The 18,028-nt window shown below is 42.4% G+C and overlaps 1 long non-coding RNA gene across 1 annotated transcript in view; it reads left to right on the top strand.

The window, feature by feature from the left end:
• The first annotated feature begins 2,445 nt into the window (after window positions 1–2,445).
• LOC111520999 overlaps window positions 2,446–18,028 on the top strand; it is a 32,467-nt gene continuing 16,884 nt past the window's right edge. Inside the window, exons 1-2 of the long non-coding RNA XR_002724825.1 lie at window positions 2,446–2,764; window positions 3,474–3,610. This is a non-coding gene — a long non-coding RNA (uncharacterized LOC111520999). The remainder of the gene's footprint in view (window positions 2,765–3,473; window positions 3,611–18,028) is intronic.

Genomic DNA, 18,028 nt, shown 5'->3' on the forward strand with positions numbered 1-18,028 from the left:
TATAGCACAGTTAGATATAATATGTTCAAGTACAGAGAGTGTGATAGATCCAGGCATCGATGATATGCTTTCTTTGAAAACAAAAGGATTGCAGGAAGTGAGCCAGGGACGGCTACTTAGGAATTTGAGCAAATAAGAAAAACGCAGTTATTACTTTTTAAGGCATTGGTCTGTATCTAACTTTACTTTTTTTGGATTTATTTATTCATTGGCTAATAAAGATTTTCAGCCATAGATGGGAGTTTGTTTTTTTCCTAGGTAATTGGTAAATGAATAGAAGCTGACTTTAATCAGTAAACCAGGTATCTGGTAAATTGATTAAATAAATGATTCAATATTGTTGGAAGAACGAGACTACAACATTATCCCAGTTTAAAACTTCAGTGCTCTTAGAACTTCATTCTTAAGATGAAGCTCTTTCTTTATGAATGGAATTTATTTACAGAAAACGAAGCATTTGGCTGAGTTTGTGACTTACTCAATAATGCACAGCAAGTCTGAATTAAATCTGTGTAACAGGTTCTAATCCCATGGTCCAGCAATTAGACCATTCTCCCTAAGCTTCTTTGAGAATTAATTTCTCATTATAAATAAATATATTCTGCACCATGGTCTGAACATACCAATGCTAAGCACATTTTCTGACAGACATTTCAAAGATAGAGATGAGGTCTTGCATCTTTTCAAAAGCAATGCAAGGGACATTCACACAGCAGGTGCTGGAAGGGTCCCTCTGGCAGACAGAGGGGATGCAGAAGTTCTCCTCAATCAGGTTTTCCTGACCAAGCTTGTCTGTGTAGCTGCGGTAAACATGCACAGGTCTAGCGCTCAAAAATGGGCCCCTGGCTCTCACAATGAACCTGACAACCTGGCCAATCAAATTCAAGTCTACCACGTTGCCAGGGTAACTAATACACAGTCACAAAAACAGAATGATCACAGTGAGGGAAAAATACAAAATGCAGCATTTTCATGCTTAGAAAAAGAAAGAGAAAACACAGGCTGACCATACACAGCAGGAATGTATGTATGGTACTTGCTTCTTCCTTAAGTATGAGCCGTTAGTTTACAGCCATGTGCAAATGCCTACGTGCAGATGTATGCACCTATCCACTTCCGCAGAAAATATGTGCTTCACTTCTGGAACATTAGTGAATTTAGAATGGGAGAAAGATGGCAGATTGTGGTTTGAGGTGGAAAGATCTGGAGGCACACACACAAAATGAGCATCCACCCTTCTTCCTTGAGCAACTCCTGGGTTGAAAGGTGCTTCCAGACTCACTTAACTCAGTCGATGGTCCTTCCTTTCAGTATCTAAAGGATGCTACTGACAGGGTAATAAAAGCCACCCCGTGCCCTTAGCAATGACTGTCTCCAGGCTAACCGGTCCCTCTGTTTTGCTATGTGCCCCCATCGTATAGGTGCCCAAGTGATTCTGAAAAATGTAAATCATGTCCTTCCCCCAGTGAGCTCCTCCCCTGGCTTCCCTTGCAGGCTGAGCAGCGGGTGGTGTTTACACCATGGCCCACCAGGTTCTGCTGAGTTCACCTCTTCCTAACTCTCTGCCCTTATTTCTTGACTCTCTCCCCTGCAGTCCACTGTCAGCGATCTTCCTTTCTGTCCCTTGAACATGTCAAGCTTATTTCCACTTGAATTAGTTTCTGGGAGTTGCCATAACAAAGCCCCACAAACCAGGTGGTGAAAAACAGCAGAAATCTATTCTCCCATAGTTCTGGAGGCTTGGAGTCTGAATCAAGGTGCCTGCATGGCCGTATCCCCTCCGAAGGCTCTAGGGGAGTATTCCATTTCCTTCTCTGAGTTCCTGACGTTGTTGGCAATTCCTGGCATTCCTGGGCTTGCGGGTGCTTTGTCCCCATCTCTGCCTCCCTACATCTCTTCTCCTCTTCTCATGAAGACATTAATCATTGGATTAGGGCCCACCTGAATTGAGTAGAACTCAACTTCACTATATTTGCTAAGGCTCTCTTTCCAAATAAGGCCGTATTTACAGGTATTAGTTATCACTTCAGCATATCTTTTTGGGGACACAATTCAATCCATAATGCCACCTCAGGAATTCCACCTCGAATTCCCTCCTACTAGTCCTTTTCATGGCTGGCTCCTTGCGTCTTTTGGGAGTGAGCTCAAAAGCCATCTTGTTCGAAGCTTCCCAGATCACATATTTTTGACTTCCCACCCCTCAACTCCTTGTCATCACTGCACTTTATTTCTTTCTTAGACCTTATCCCCACCGAATATACAACCCCCCTCCCTCTCTCTAGAAGAATATGAACTCCCAAGAGTAACTGCTTTGCATGTCTTAGTCACAGCTCCGTTCCCAGAGTGTAGATGAGTGCCTGCAACAAAATAGGTGCTTGATAACTATGCACTGAATATAACATCTGAATCAGAAAATTTGGGAAGTAGGAGAAGTTGTAGAAGAGAAGGCTGAGTTGAGGTGATACTGAACTGATGACAAGCATTCAACAGTTTCTCTGACAAATATCTGTTGGACATCCATTATATGCCAGGCACTGTTCTAAGTTACAGCTCAGCTAAGACAGACACAAAACCTTGAGCTCACGAGACTTGTATCCAAGTGAGAGCCCCAGCACCAGCCATATGTTGAGTGCTTGCTATCTGCCGGCACAGTGCAGAACACCTGTGATGTTAATCCTACAGAAAATTGTAGAAGGCAGGTGCTATCATTAACTTTACTTCTTCCCAGGCGAGGAAACAATTTCAGAGCAAATTCACCTCATTGGTAAGCAGGAGAGCAAACTCCTCCTAAACATGGGGTTCCGTTCCCTACCCTCTTGGCTGCTCCTTTATGGAACTCTTGAAGAAAACACTAATGCTGGCCAGAAGTTCATGTAGTTGGCAATAGGCTGCATTTTCCTGATGAGAAAATGAAACGCAGGAAAGTTAAATCACTTCCACACATCACAAGCTAATGGGTGGCAGGTAGGGAAGGAGGGAGATGGCCCTGGTTTGTTGTCAGAGCCCATGTTCATAAGCCCCACCTTTTTGTCCTTCTCAAGTCTATAGGTTTGTGGGCAGGTATAGCAGGGGTATCCCTTTTTTTTTTTTTTTTAAACAGAGCTCAGATCCCAAGGTTCTCGAACTCTAAAGAGTATAGGATTCATCAGGGGATTCCAAACACAGACTTTGAATCAGCAGGCCAGCTCTTTCCATTATCCTCGTGTGACCTTCTGGGCCTCCCTGATTTCTCACTCACAGCCATGTTCATCACATGGCAGGCTTTGTGCTACAGAAGGGTTCCTGGGAGTCTGCAGGACACCATGACCCAAATCACTTCTTGTTATTCCCTGAAACGGACATATGTTGCTTTGCTTACCCCAAGTCCAGACCTTCTTCTGATAGTAACATCTTTAATTTCCTTTTGAGGAACCATGCCTCCCTCATCCCAATCCAAAGAGTGAATAGATTTGACTCCTCCCCCTTGGTTGCAGATGTGACAAGGTAATTGAATGGACTTTATGGGGAACAAGAAGACATCTTTTCACTAGGGCTACAAAGTGCATAGAATGCCTGTTGGATGCTGTTACTGTGAAGGGAGAGTCACCCAGATAATAAAGCCCGCATTGAGGTAAGCAGAGATGAAAATTAGAGAAAGAATCTTGATGAAATCTTGGAATGGCCGGATCTGGCCCTGGGAGGTAGGCTTATTGCAAAAAATTCCACAATAGGTAAGACAATAAAGGCCCTTTTTTTGCTAAAATCAGATTAAATTAGATGTTGACACCTGCTGCCAAAACAATCCCAAATAAAACATCTCCTTTAGGCCAAATCCCCTGTACTCCAGAACAATCTCCCTCAGAAACTGGAGTGGCTCATGATGGTATTTCAAACTAAAGTGCCAATGATGGGGAGTGCTTGCTGACTCAACCACTGGAATGTTCTGGAGATGAAATTGATATTTGAAAGCAACTGGAGGGTGACTGACAGTTGGTAGGTACTTAAAAAATATCCTGAGTCTATCTAAATGGTGTATTTTCTTTTTTTACATACTAGAATATATGTACTTGGCCAATCACAAATATGGTTATAATTTGGGAAGTATAATAGGAGACACTTTAAGTAAGAAAAGTTCTAATAATCGCTTTTTGCCTGTTTGGTTTATTTTACGTGACTGTGAAATGCAAAATTCCAAGATTTTGACTTTTTGCCTGGTTTTCCTCTCTCTCCCATCTCCTTTTCTCCTACACTTGCACCATCCATCCTCAGTGGTCAAAAGTACGAGGATCCGCCATTTGGAACTTCATCTTTTAAAGACCAGAAACTCCTCTTCAGGAAAAGGAAGGATGTGCTTTACATGTAGCTTTATCTAAGATAAACAGTGAAGTTCCAAGTTCTCTAGTTTCTTTATTTAAAAATAAATAAATACCAGTGATTTATAGCAAGGGTAGCAATTTAGTGCATAAGGAATTTTTTTGGTCTATTCCTCTCCATCTCCATCTCTCTTAAAGTAACTAATTTTAACAGCTTAGTGCATAACCTTGTAGTCATTTTTCTATGGTATTATAACCAGACACAAATGCATGCATGTATACGCATGTATGTGACTATGCCTATGTACCTAAACACACATACACACATCATTTTTTAACATATTCTTGTACACTGTTGCTTTGGGATATATTTCCAAAGGTCTGATCTCTGAGTCAAAGGGTATGTATAATTTTAATTTAAATGAACACAGATGATTACTTTCCAGAAAGTTTACAGAACTTCACATTCTCACCAGTGTATTTCTCCAAATCACTGCTATCTCAGAATTTTTTGGCACATGATACTGTGGTAGTTTCATGATTTTTATTCTTTTTTCTCTTTATAACACTGAGCATCTTCCTCATTTGAGTCCTTAGGACCGTCACTCAGAATCTGCTCTATGGCCCCATTTTACATGCCTTTCCTGTGTTCTTTCGGAGGTTGCCCCTCGTAATAATGAGGATGAAGATGCAGATGATGTTTATTGAGTGTTGACTACCTGTGCTGAGTCTGCTATACACATACAATGCTGAACAGGTTCTTTACTGAAAGTTTTTCCTTTGATCTTCACAATAACCCTGTGAGCTATCTAGTCTTATAAGTCGGCTTCTATAGATTAGGAAACTGAGGCTCAGAAAAAAATTAGAGGATAGGTGTGATGGCTCACGCCTCTAATCCCAGCACTTTGTGGGGCTGAGGTGGGAGGATCACTTAAGCCCAGGAGTTTGAGGCCAGCCTGGGAAACCTATTGAGACCCCTCTCTCTAATAATAATGATAATAATAATAGCAATAAAATAAAATAAATTAGCTGAGTGTGATGGCGCACACCTGTAGTCTCAGCTACTTGTGAGGCTGAGGTGGGAGAATCACTGGAGCTTGGGAAGTCGAGCCTGCGATGAGCTGTGATCACATCACTGTACTCCATCTTGTCTCAAGAAAAAGGGTGGAGGAGAAGGTTAGAGTAATTTGCCTAAATGTGCAGAGGGAGTGAGAAGCAGAACAGGGATGAATCCAAGAGGTCTGGCAACTACAAGCATAGACGGCACACAAGCACTGTGCATATTGCCTGCTAGATACCCAAGATGGGATTCATTAAAGTGAGGCCAGGTCTGGATGACAAAAGTCCAAGAACCTCCTGAAATGTTGTGCAGGACGCTGGGAGAGGTTTGATTTATTTTCTTCATTTTCCAATCTAGCAATATAATCCTTCACTTCACTTTGAAATATTTTAAACATGCATTCCCAATATTTGTGTACTTATTTATAAATTATATACTTGCACTGAAGTATTGATATCTTATGTCCACCAGAAAGCATACATAAGCAGTTATAATTTTAAATGGTATCTCAGTTTGAGCCATTGTAGCAAAAATACCATGGACTGGATGGTTTAAACGACAAACATATATTTCTCATTGTTCTGGAGGCTGGCAGTCCGAAATCAGGGTGCCAGCATTGTTAGGTTCTGGTGACGGTCCTCTTCCAGGCTGCAGGTTACTGACTTTCCATTGTATCCTCACATGACAAAAGGGGTCTTTAGTGGGTAACTGGGTCATGAGAGTGGAATCCTCATGAATAGGATCAATCCATCAAAGCAGCTATAAGCCTGCCTTGCCTTAAGGGCCGGGGAATCAGACTACACTTTTTTTTTTTTCTTTTTTTTTAAGACAGAGTTTTGCTCTTCTTGCCCAGGCTGGAGCGCAGTGGCATGATCTCAGCTCACTGCAACCTCCACCTCCCGGGTTCAAGTGATTCTCCTGCCTCAGCCTCTCAAGTAGCTGGGATTACAGGTGCCTGCCACCATGCCTGGCTACTTTTTGTATTTTTAGTAGAGACAGTTTCATCATGTTGGTCAGTCTGGTCTTGAACTCCTGACCTCAGGTGATCCGCCCACCTCGGCCTCCCAAAGTGCTGGGATTACAGGCGTGAGCCACTGCGCCCAGCCAGACTACAATTCTTGATGAGGGAATAGGATTCATGAGGATCCCACTCTCATGACCCGATTACCCACTAAAGGCCCCACCTCCTAATATTAGGTTGGTGCAAAAGTATTTGTGGTTTTGCCATTAAAACCAATTGGCTGTAGCTGAGACTGCAGTCATCTGAAGGATGTGCTAGTTGTGCCATTGGCATTACCATTAAAAGTAATGGCAAAAGCCGCAAGCACCAACCCATTATCACTTTGGGGATTAGAATTTCAATATGTGGATTTTGGGTGGACACAAACATTAGGTCTATTACAAATTGATAAGATAAAACTGAAATTACTTGTAATCTAATTATTCTGTTTGTGAATAGTACCAAAATATCATTGCTCTCACTAAATAAAATTAGTATTAGAAATGAACTGCATGCTTAGTTTTACATGTTTCATGACTTGTGATGGCTTTATAGTATTATTAAAAAATATCTTAAGCCATGGCTGGGCACGGTGGCTCACACCTGTAACCCCAGCACTTTGGGAGTCCGAGGCGGGCGGATCACCTGAGGTTGGGAGTTCGAGAACAGCCTGGTCAACATGGTGAAACCCTGTCTCTACTAAAAATACAAAAAATTAGCCAGGGTTGGTAGTGGGTGCCTGTAATCCCAGCTACTTGGAAGCCGAGGCATGAGAATTGCTTGAACCTGGGAGGAGGAGGTTGCAGTGAGCCAAGATGGTGTCATTGTACTCCAGCCTGGGCGACAGAGCAAAACTCCATCAAAAAATAAAAATAAAAAATAGGCCAGGTGTGGTGGCTCACACCTGTAATTCCAGCACTTTAGGAGGCTGAGGTAGGTGGATCATGAGGTCAGGAGATCAAGACCATCCTGGCTAACATGGTGAAACCCCGTCTCTACTAAAAATACAAAAATTAGCTGGGCCTGGTGGCGGGTGCCTGTAATCCCAGCTACTTGGGATGCTGAGGCAGGAGAATCGCTTGAACCTGTGAGGTGGAGGTTACAGACCCGAGATCGCGCCACTGCACTCCAGCCTGGCAACAGAGTGAGACTCTGTCTCAAAAAAATAAAAAAAGAAAAGAAAAGAAATAAAAAATATTAAGCCATAACATATATTTGGGAGGAGGTTTATTGTTTTAGTTATCTAGTAACACGTAACAAATGATCCCCAAATTTAGTGATTTAAACTCGCAAGTTTGTTTTGCTCATGATTTCTGGGTCAGGAATTAGGAAAGGGCTCAGCTGACTGGTTCTCACTTGCAGGTCCTTGTGTAGTACAGTCTGATACTGGATGGAGCTGAGGCTACAGTCATTTGAAGGATGTCCAAGTTGTGCCATTGCCATGGCTGGCAGCTTTGGGACCTTCACTGGGGCTGTTGGTCAGAGTGTTCATGTGCCCCTTTCACCACGATGGTCTCAGTGTAGCTGGACTTCTTGAATAGCAGATCTTGCTCCCTCCAGAATAAGCGTCTCAGGAGAAACCAGAGGGGAAAGCTGTGTGGCTTTTCCTGACAGCCTTGGAAGTCACGTAGCATTCCCTCTGCCGTAATCTATCCATCAAAGCTGTCATAAGCCTGCCTTGGCTCAAGGGCTGGGAATTAGACTATACTTCTCCTCCTCCTTTTTTTTTTTTTTTTGACGGAGTCTCACTCTGTCGCCAGGCTGGAGTGCAGTGGTGCGATCTTGGCTCACTACAACCTCTGACTCCTAGGTTCAAGAAATTCTCCTGCCTCAGCCTCTCAAGTAGCTGGGATTACAGGCGCCTGCCACCACGCCCAGCTAATTTTTGTATTTTTAGTAGAGATGGGGTTTCACTGTGTTGGCCTGGTGATCTGCCCACCTCAGCCTCCCAAAGTGCTGGGATTACAGGCATGAGCCACCGCGCCAGGCCTAGACTATACTTCTTGATGAGGGAATAGCAAGATCACATTGTAAGCCAGCCTATGGAAGGGGAGAGATGATTGAGGCTATCTCTGAAAAATGTAAGCCTCATCATTACAGATTAAGTTATTTATTTATTTATTTATTTATTTATTTATTTATTTTTTGAGACGGAGTCTTGCTCTGTCACCCAGGTTGGAGTGCTGTGGCCGGATCTCAGCTCACTGCAAGCTCCGCCTCCCGGGTTCATGCCATTCTCCTGCCTCAGCCTCCCGGGTAGCTGGGACTACAGGCGCCACCACCTCGCCCGGCTAGTTTGTTGTAGTTTTTAGTAGAGACGGGGTTTCACCGTGTTAGCCAGGATGGTCTCAATCTCCTGACCTCGTGATCCGCCCGTCTCGGCCTCCCAAAGTGCTGGGATTACAGGCTTGAGCCACCGCGCCCAGCCAAGTTATTTATTAATAGATATTTATGCAATGCCTCCTATGTGCCAAGCTAAGAATATGAGTAAAAAGCTTGAAAAAACACAAGATCCCTGATGTTCTGGAACCTATATTCTAGTACAGAAAATATCGGATCACGGTTTTAAATGTAAATCTATATGTTGCATAATCTGCTTGATAACTTCCTTTTTTGTTTGTTTTGACAGATCCTAGTTGCTTATCATCTTTTTTTTTTTTACATCACAATATAACTGATAAAAAGCTCCTATTAGTGGTGGGAGAAGTTACAGCCATTTTCTCCTTGCATGCAGATGCTTGCATTGTTAATAATTCCTTCAATTCAGATTACTTTGTAGGAATCTTTAAGCCACTAGTCCTTTTTGTGAGAGCTGCTATAGTTAAGAGGAGATAATGCAGTCTGTGAATCCACACTACCAGGCATGTGTAAATTGCAAGAAACCTCAGTAGGCTAGAGGCAGTAAGAACACCACTGACATCTGCAGAGACCATCTGACTTCCTCTCTTCCTATGTGAATACCCTTTATTTCTTTCTGTTGTCTGATTGCCCTGGCCAGAACTTCCAATACTATGTTAAATTGGAGTGGACAGAGAGGGCATCCTTGTCTTGTGCTGGTTTTCAAAGGGAATGCTTCCAGCTTTTGCCCATTCGGTATGATATTGGCTGTGGGTTTGTCAAAAATAACTCCCATTATTTTGAGATATGTTCTATCAATATTGAGCGTTTTCAGCATGAAGGGGTGTTGAATTTTATTGAAGGTCTTTTCTGCATCTATTGAGATAATCATGTGGTTTCTGTCATTGGTTCTGTTTGGATTACGTTTATTGATTTGCATTCTACTATAAAGACACATGCACATGTACGTTTATTGCAGCACTATTCACAGTAGCAAAGACTTGGAACCAAACCAAATGCCCATCTAAGATAGACTGGATAAAGAAAATGTGGTGCATATACACCATGGAATACTATGCAGCCATGAAAAGGATGAGTTCATGTCCTTTGCAGGGATGTGGATGAAACTGGAAACCATCATTCTCAGCAAACTAACACAAGAACAGAAAACCAAACACTGCACATTCTCACTCATAAGTGGGAGCTGAACAATGAGAACGCATGAACACAGGAGGGTAACATCACACACCAGGGCCTGTTGGGGGGAACAGTCGGGGGCTAGGGGAGCATAGCATTAGGAGAAATACCTAATGTAGATGATGGGTTGATGGGTGCAGCAAACCACCATGGCACGTGTATACCTATGTAACAAACCTGCACGTTCTGCACACGTATCCCAGAACTAAAAGTATAATTAAAAAAAAAAAAAAAAAGAATGCCATTGTGTCCCCCATCCCAGTTCCTCTGAGTTGTGGAATTCTCACCTTCTCTTAGAATTTCTGCAATACCATATGTAACCGACGCAGAGGGAGTGAGGCAAGTGTCAAGCTGCGTATTAAAATATAACACACTTTAATTTCTTTTTTATTTTTAGTTTGAAGTAAGTATAAATAGAAGGTCTAATGCCTTTTTTTGCTTATTTTCCACTTTGGAGGACACTGCTCTAGAAAAAATCAGAAAACACTCCTCACCAGTTAAAGAAGATGATGCTTCTGGGAAGGACACAGTCCCCAATAATGAAACAAGCCCCACACCTTGCCTCCATGAGTGCCTTCTCTTGAGTGATGATGCAAAAGGAGCTGAAATGAGTTGCAACTTGCAGGAAGTAGCCTGACATACAACGTTGTTTAAATTAAAGTGAATGCAAAAGAGAAGCTTGTTATAGCGTAAATAGATAGGCGAGGAGAACTTTCTCTGTTTCCAATTGCTTGTCTGCTTTGGTTGGAGACCATATGCTTTGAAGAATCTTACAAATGTTCCTGTCCATATACATATTAGAGTATCTCAGGCTTTTCTCTCTGGAAGCCTTTGTGCCCTTGTCTGAAGGATCTATAAAAGCAATAAGCCATCTAGTAAATGGAGCTGGAATATGGGATGTTCTTGTTCCTTTCTTGCCAGCGGCCACTGGCATTTATTCCAGAGTTGATGCATCAGTGACCAGGGTTATTGCTCCCAGAATCCATGTTAAACCACACAAGCAATGGAAATTTTCTCATCTGTGCTGTGACCTCAGTCTAGGCTTATTTCACTCAAATATGAATAGCAATAAAGATATTAACAGCAATGCTAATATTAATTCTAATAGCTAACAGTACCCAGTGCCTGCTCCTTGCCAGGTGCTGTGCTAGGAAGCCACATGGATTTAATTGTTACTTCTCATAGCAACCTTATGAGAAATATACTGTCACTTATTGGACGTCAGAGCAGGAAACTTCTCCGAAGTTTGGAGGAAGTAAACAACTTGAGCAATAGAGACTGAGCCCAAGGAGTATCCCCATAGTCTGACTCCAGGTTTGCAAGATTAATTAATGACTTTCTATCTCTCTAATACATATATCTATATGTCATATAGACATTTATATTGTATATAATAAAATAGGCATTTATATTATATATAATATAAAACTTATATAGTTTTGACAAATAAATTTTAACCACTATGGAAAACTTGCAACTCAAGTTTCTCCAGGTTTGGCTGTGTCCCCACCCGAATCTCATCTTGAATTGTAGCTCCCATAATCCCCGTATGTAGTGGGAGGGACCCAGTGGGGAGTAATTGAATCATGGGGGTGGGTTTTTCCCATGCTGTTCTAGTGATATTGAATAGGCCTCATGAGATCTCACGGTCTTATAAAGGGCAGTTCCCCTGCACACGCTGTCTTTCCTGCCACCATGTAAGATGTGACTTTGCGCCTCCTTCGCCTTCTGCCATGATTGTGAGGCCTCCCCAGCCACGTGAGACTGTAAGTCCATTAAACCTCTTTTTCTTTATAAATTACCCAGTCTCGGGTATGTCCTTATAGCAGCATGAGAATGGACTAATACAATACATAAGTATATATTATATATAATATACACATATAAAATATTTTTTATGTATTATATAAATATTATTATATAGTATAATATAAATGTCATATACCATGTAATATATATTATTATAATTACATATCACTGTAATATGTTATATATATAATTTATTAGAAGGTCATTTGGGTCAGTTCCACACTGCTTTGTGACCATCTCACATCAATGCGTCATGCCACCATTGCCAGGTTTTGGCAGAATTCTAAGATGACTTTCACTGACCCTTACCCTTGTGTAAGTGTGGGAGGAACCTGTGACTATGACAAGATACCAGGCCCATGGAAAAAGGGATTTTACCATTGTAATCATGATGCATAATTAGTTGACATTAGGATAAGCAGATTATTCTGGGTGGGCCTGGCCTAATCAGGTGAGCCCTTGCAGGAGACCATGCTCTTCCTGTAGAGAGAGTCAAAGAATGAGTGTGGTTTGGCATGAGGGAGATTCTCCAATGCTGGCTGTGAAGATGGACAGGGTCACATGGCAAGGAGTGTGGGTGGCCTCTGTGAGTTGTGAGCCAGCAAGAAAATGGGGACTTCAGTCCTACAACTGTAAGGAACTGAATTCTGTTGATAACTTGTATGAGCTTGGAAATGGATCCTTCCCCAGACCCTCCAGATAGGAATGCTGCTTGACCGACACCTTGATTTCAGTCTTGTTAGATCCCGAGAAGGGAACCCAGCCATGCCATCCTTGGGCTTCTGATCAACTGAACTGAGAGCTCATGAATGGGAAGAGCTCATTATGTTAGGCTGCTAAATTGGTGGTAATTTGTTACATGGCAATAGAAAAATAATATACCATGCATTTTCATGTACTTTTTCTGCACTATAGACTCATTTGGGTGCCATGGATGTCTTTTCTTTTCTTTTTTCCTTTCCTTTCCTTTCCTTTCCTTTCCTTTCCTTTCCTTTCCTTTCCTTTCCTTTCCTTTCCTTTCCTTTCTCTTTCTCTTTCTCTTTCTCTTTCCCTTTCTCTTTCTCTCTTTCTCTTTCTCTCTCTCTCTCTCTCTTTCTTTCTTTCTTTCTTTCTTTCTGTCTTTCTCTCTCTCTCTTTTCTTTTCTTTGGTTTCCTTCTTCTTTCTTCTTTTTGTTCTCATCTCCTTTGCATTGTGCTTACACGTAGCAGGTGCTGTAAATGTGAGCTAGAGAGGCTGTGTGTCCAGTAAGGAGGACAGACTCTGGAGCCAGACTGCCTGGATTTAATCCTGGCACTGTGTCTTACCAGCTGTGGGACCCTGGGCAAATTACTTAACTGCCATGTGTAAAATAGGAATGAGATAGTCATGCTTGCTCATAAGGCTGGGGTGAGGATGAGATGACCTTTGTGTGTAAAGTGCCTAGTACATAGTAAGAACTCAATAACATGTTAGTTATTATTACTGTGTGTTTCATAAATTAGCAAATAAATCTTAACTACTATGGGGAAAAAGCCCTATAAAAAAATTCCCAAATGTCTCTACCTGCTTAAGATAAGTTTATGGATTTTTAAAAGCTTTTCTGGACTACTTGCTATTAAATTACTAAGGTATCTGTACTACAGGGATGTCCTCTGGCACCATGGAGAATTGGGGCCTGATCCTAAATTGTCCCATTCCGTATGATTTCTATTTGAATTCCTTTGGGGAGAGAATCTGTATCTTTGAATGAAACTTTCAAAAGTTCCTGTTCACATATTAGAATATCAGTATCTGCAGGAAAAATTGATTTCTTCTTTGCTGTTGTTAGATGTTCCCTTCTGGGCATGACCATGTACTGCGTTTAGCAGCAGTTGCTTCTAGTTTCCCCACATGTACTGTGGGTTGAAAAACCCACAGTGATCAACCAAGTATATGTCATGGTCCATTTGCCCCAGCAGGGCCACTTGCCACCCTGTCCTACCCTGCTTTCTGGCTGCAAAGCTGAACTTTAGGGGCTGCATCAACTGGCTCCCTAGCTCACTGCCTTTCAGCTGGGCAAGCTGGCAAGAAATAAGAGGGAAGAGAGGATGCTGGGATATATGTTTTCTAGACTGACTTTTTCTGGGGTTGCCTTGGCTGGTCGTTTCCTCCATGGTCATCATTCCTCTTCAGGTAGCCTTTTTTCACAGAGCTCTTCCTTGTTCCTCATTCTGGGAACAACACCCTCCTCTTTCCCTTCAGACCTCAGGATGGTAACAGCTCCGAATTTTCTACACCAAACCCCTCTGCAAATAGTGCCTTTACTGAACTGCCTTTGAATTATCCCAGTCTAAATGAGCCATCTGATTTCTGATAGGCCCTTCACTGTTATACCGAGATCGTCAGATTTTTAAGAAGAGTTCAGAGTCCATAGGTTCTGACTGTAGCTCTTTCATTAGCAAAGTGCTTGAGTTTGACCACATCTATATGGGCTGTTCAAAGGACCATTTCTCTTGCTTTTCACTGGGTTTTCAGGTATATTCTAGATGATGGAAGTTGGCAGAGAAGTGACCTGTGTATAAATGAGATATTTCAGGATGTTTTGCCATCAGGACATCTCACTCCACTGCATCTTATTTTGAAGCAAGCTCAGGTCTGAATCCATTGAAACGGGAGCTGACAAACTGAAGATGTGACTCTTCAGGCAAGACATTTTTTAAAGGTTGTTTGTACATGTCTTTAGATAAACCGAATTGTCTCTTCAATTCGATTTCCTGCAGATTATTTTGGGAAATTCTTGAAATGGATAGTGCATTCAGTTCTGATATGGAACACTTCTGTTTTGCATATTGACATGCATTTTAACAAGAAAAAGGTCAGTGATGGGAACAGCACTGCTTGTTGGTATGACAGTCGACATTTACCTGAGCATTTTTGATACACTGCAGTTTAAGATAATTTAGTAGGATAATTGTCATGATTGATTTTTATTTTCTTTCTGGACCCACAGTTCACCCTGTTACTCTTGGGCTGGGTAACTTTCGGAAGCTTAAATTTCCTTTTGGTGGAAATTCATTTATTAAGTTCTGGGTGGATGACAAACTTTGATTAAAATCATGAACTCTTTTATGATCCGTTGGTGAAAGCTGGTGAACCCAATTGCTGTTGACTTATTCTTTGACCAACATCTGTTCACCGCATGACATGAGAATGGCAGAAAATGAATGGTTGGGATTTTTCTGTGCATAATATTCTTTCTTATAAATCACACATCTTCTGAGGACTCTGATGGGAACCTGGGGAGAAAGGTGGCATTCAAACACATTGTCTTCACAGTCATAACAGTCATGTAGCTTTACGTAGTAATTCTTTGTCCACCAATGGTAAGATCATACTTTTGGGAAAGAAGAAGAAAAGACAAGTTATATTTAGAATAGTTTACAACTTTCACTGATGAGACAAAAAGGAGGCACTTGAGGAGAAATACATGACACTTAGATCAAAAGAAAGGAAGAGATGCCCAGAGAGGGCCAGAAAAATATCAGATAAAAGAAAATCCCAGTTCAATTTGAGAAACATTTATTGACCAACTGCTATGTGCCAAATACTGTGTCTGGTATTATTTCTCACAGAATCAAACAAGATAGATGTCACTTTTGACATTAGCCTGCTTGCATCTCCCAGGAAAAAGGGGACAAAAAACTATCTGTGTTAAGTATTTGCTGATTTTCCAGTCATATATCCATTCCTCTCTCTGATTTTCCTCAGTATAATTCTTCCTTGTTCCCAGGCTTTGAGTTACAGAGAGGGCTGACCCTGTGTCTATTCCCAACCCCAGGTGTGGACATGGGACCAGGCTGAGCCAGTTAGCACAACAACAGGTTCAGCTAGCCACCTGACCCCAAGTATTGCTATAATATTCAATCATACACTTGGCAAAAACCAGGAGAAAAGTTCTTATCTGCTGTACTTGCACTTGATAGGGACTCTAAGCGTAAGAGTATGTAAACCCACAATTTCTGGGAGTTACCACATCGAAAAATCTTACTGAACATGAAGCTGAGCACAGTGCAAAGTAGAATTTAGAGACTGACAGATATCAAGCCCTTTGATTGCTATTTGAGCTCCTGGATCCAGCTATGCCTGAAGCTACATTTGCCTCCTTGGTATGTCCAATACGTTTTCCTCTTTAACTTAAACCTGTTGGTTTGACTTTTTCTCATATCCTTTTCAAAGACCAACATATTTAATTATTATTATGCTAGTTGTTATGGGTTGAATTTTGTCCCCCAAAAAGATATGCTGAAGTCCTAACACCCAATAACTTAGAACGTAAATTTATTTGGAAGTAGGATAGTTGTAGATGTAATTAGTGAAGATGAGGGAACTAATTAAGGTAGGCCCTTAATGCCACATGACTGTTGTTCTTATAAGAAGAAAGACCCAGGGATAGGATGACCATGTGAAGTGGAGGCAGAGACTGAAGTTATGTTGCCACAAGCCAAGGAACCCCTGGAGCTACCAAAAGCTACAAGAGGCAAGGAAGGATCCTCCCCTAGGGCCTTCAGAGGCGGCATTACCTGGATGACAACTCAATTTGGGGCTTTTCGCCTCCAGAGCTGTGAGGCAATGTTTCTATTTGTTTTGTTTTGTTTTGTTTGTTTGTTTGTTTAGAAGGAGTTTCGCTCTTGTTGCCCAGGCTGGAGTGCAATGGCGGGATCTTGGCTTACTGCAACCTCCGCCTCCCAGGTTCAAGCGATTCTCCTGCCTCCTGAGTAGCTGGGATTACAAGCACCTGCTACCACACCTGGCTACTTTTTGTATTTTTAGTAGAGACGGGGTTTCACCATGTTGGCCAGGCTGGTCTTGAACTCCCGACCTCAGGTGATCCGCCCACCTGGGCCTCCTAAAGGGTTGGGATTACACGCATGAGTCACTGCGCCCAGCTGTTTCTGTGGTTTTAAGCCACCCAGTTTGTGGTCCTTTGCAATAGTAGCCCTAAGAAATTAACACATCAGGGCCAGACACGGTGGCTCATGCCTGTAATCGCAGCACTTTGAGAGGCCGAGGTGGGTGGATCACGAGGTCAGAAGATTGAGGCCATCCTGGCTAACACAGTGAAATCTCGTCTCTACTAAAAATACAAAAAATTAGCCAGGCTTGGTAGCAGGCACCTGTAGTCCCAGCTACTCAGGAGGCTGAGGCAGGAGAATGGCGTGAACCCGGGAGGCGGAGCTTGCAGTGAGCAGAGATGGCGCCTCTGCACTCCAGCCTGGGCGACAGAGCGAGACTCTGTCTCAAAAAAAAAAAAAAAAAAAAGAAAAAGAAAGAAAGAAATTAACACATCAGCAGGGCACGGTGGCTCATGCCTGTAATCCCAGCACTTTGGGAGGCCGAGGCAGGCGGATTATGAGGTCAGGAGTTCAAGACCAGTCTGGCCAACATAGTGAAAGCCTGTCTCTACTAAAAATACAAAAAAAATTAGCTGGGTGTGGTGCTGTGTGCCTGTAATCCCAGCTACTCGGGAGGCAGAGGTTGCAGTGAGCCAAGATCATGCCATTGCACTCCAGCCCGGGCGACGGTGGGAGACTGTCTCAAAAAAAAAAAAAAAACCACACATCAATAAAAATAAAAAGTGATCTGCCATGATGAGGGTATTATGGGAGTTTAGGCAAGAACATGACACAACCTGATGGGAAGATGAAAAAGATTTCAGAAAAAGTTTTCAAAAGGAAAATGGCTCTTGCATGGGTACTTGGACGACATATAAACATTAAACGGGTGAAAAGGGAGAGAGGAGTGTCTTGAGCAAAGGGGCTTGTGCATATGGAAATGTGTTTGGTGACCTGCAAGGAGGGGGCTGTTTCTCCAGCACGAATGGCTGTGGAGGTTCCCCAAGGTATGACACAGGATGGGCAAGTGTGGGTGGAGTCATAAGGCACTTTACCATTCACCCATGGAATTTACATTTGAACAGGAGGGCAATGGGGCCCTGTCATAAGGACAACGGGGCTGTTTCCACCCGGAGTCCTAGCAGGCGGTTCATGGTGGGCATTTTAAAACAAATTTGGAATTCTGGGGTCTAAGAATTTGGACACCCTATCATACAGCGGAATTTCTCGATCTCGGCAGTATTGACATTTGAGGCTAGGTCATCATCTGTTGTTGAGGGCTGTTCTGGGCATTATGGGGTGTTTAGCAGCATCGCTGGCTTCTACCCACTAGACGCCAGTCACCCTCTCATCTCAGTGTGACAACCGAAAACGTCTCCAGACATTGGCAGATGTCCGCTGGGAGCCACAATTACCTCCAGTGGAGAACCTCTATACTAGATATGAAAGAGATTAGACTCATTCCGCAATCAACAGCTACTG

This window comes from Piliocolobus tephrosceles, chromosome 20 (genome assembly GCF_002776525.5).
Source record: "Piliocolobus tephrosceles isolate RC106 chromosome 20, ASM277652v3, whole genome shotgun sequence".
NCBI classification, from domain to species: domain Eukaryota; kingdom Metazoa; phylum Chordata; class Mammalia; order Primates; family Cercopithecidae; genus Piliocolobus; species Piliocolobus tephrosceles.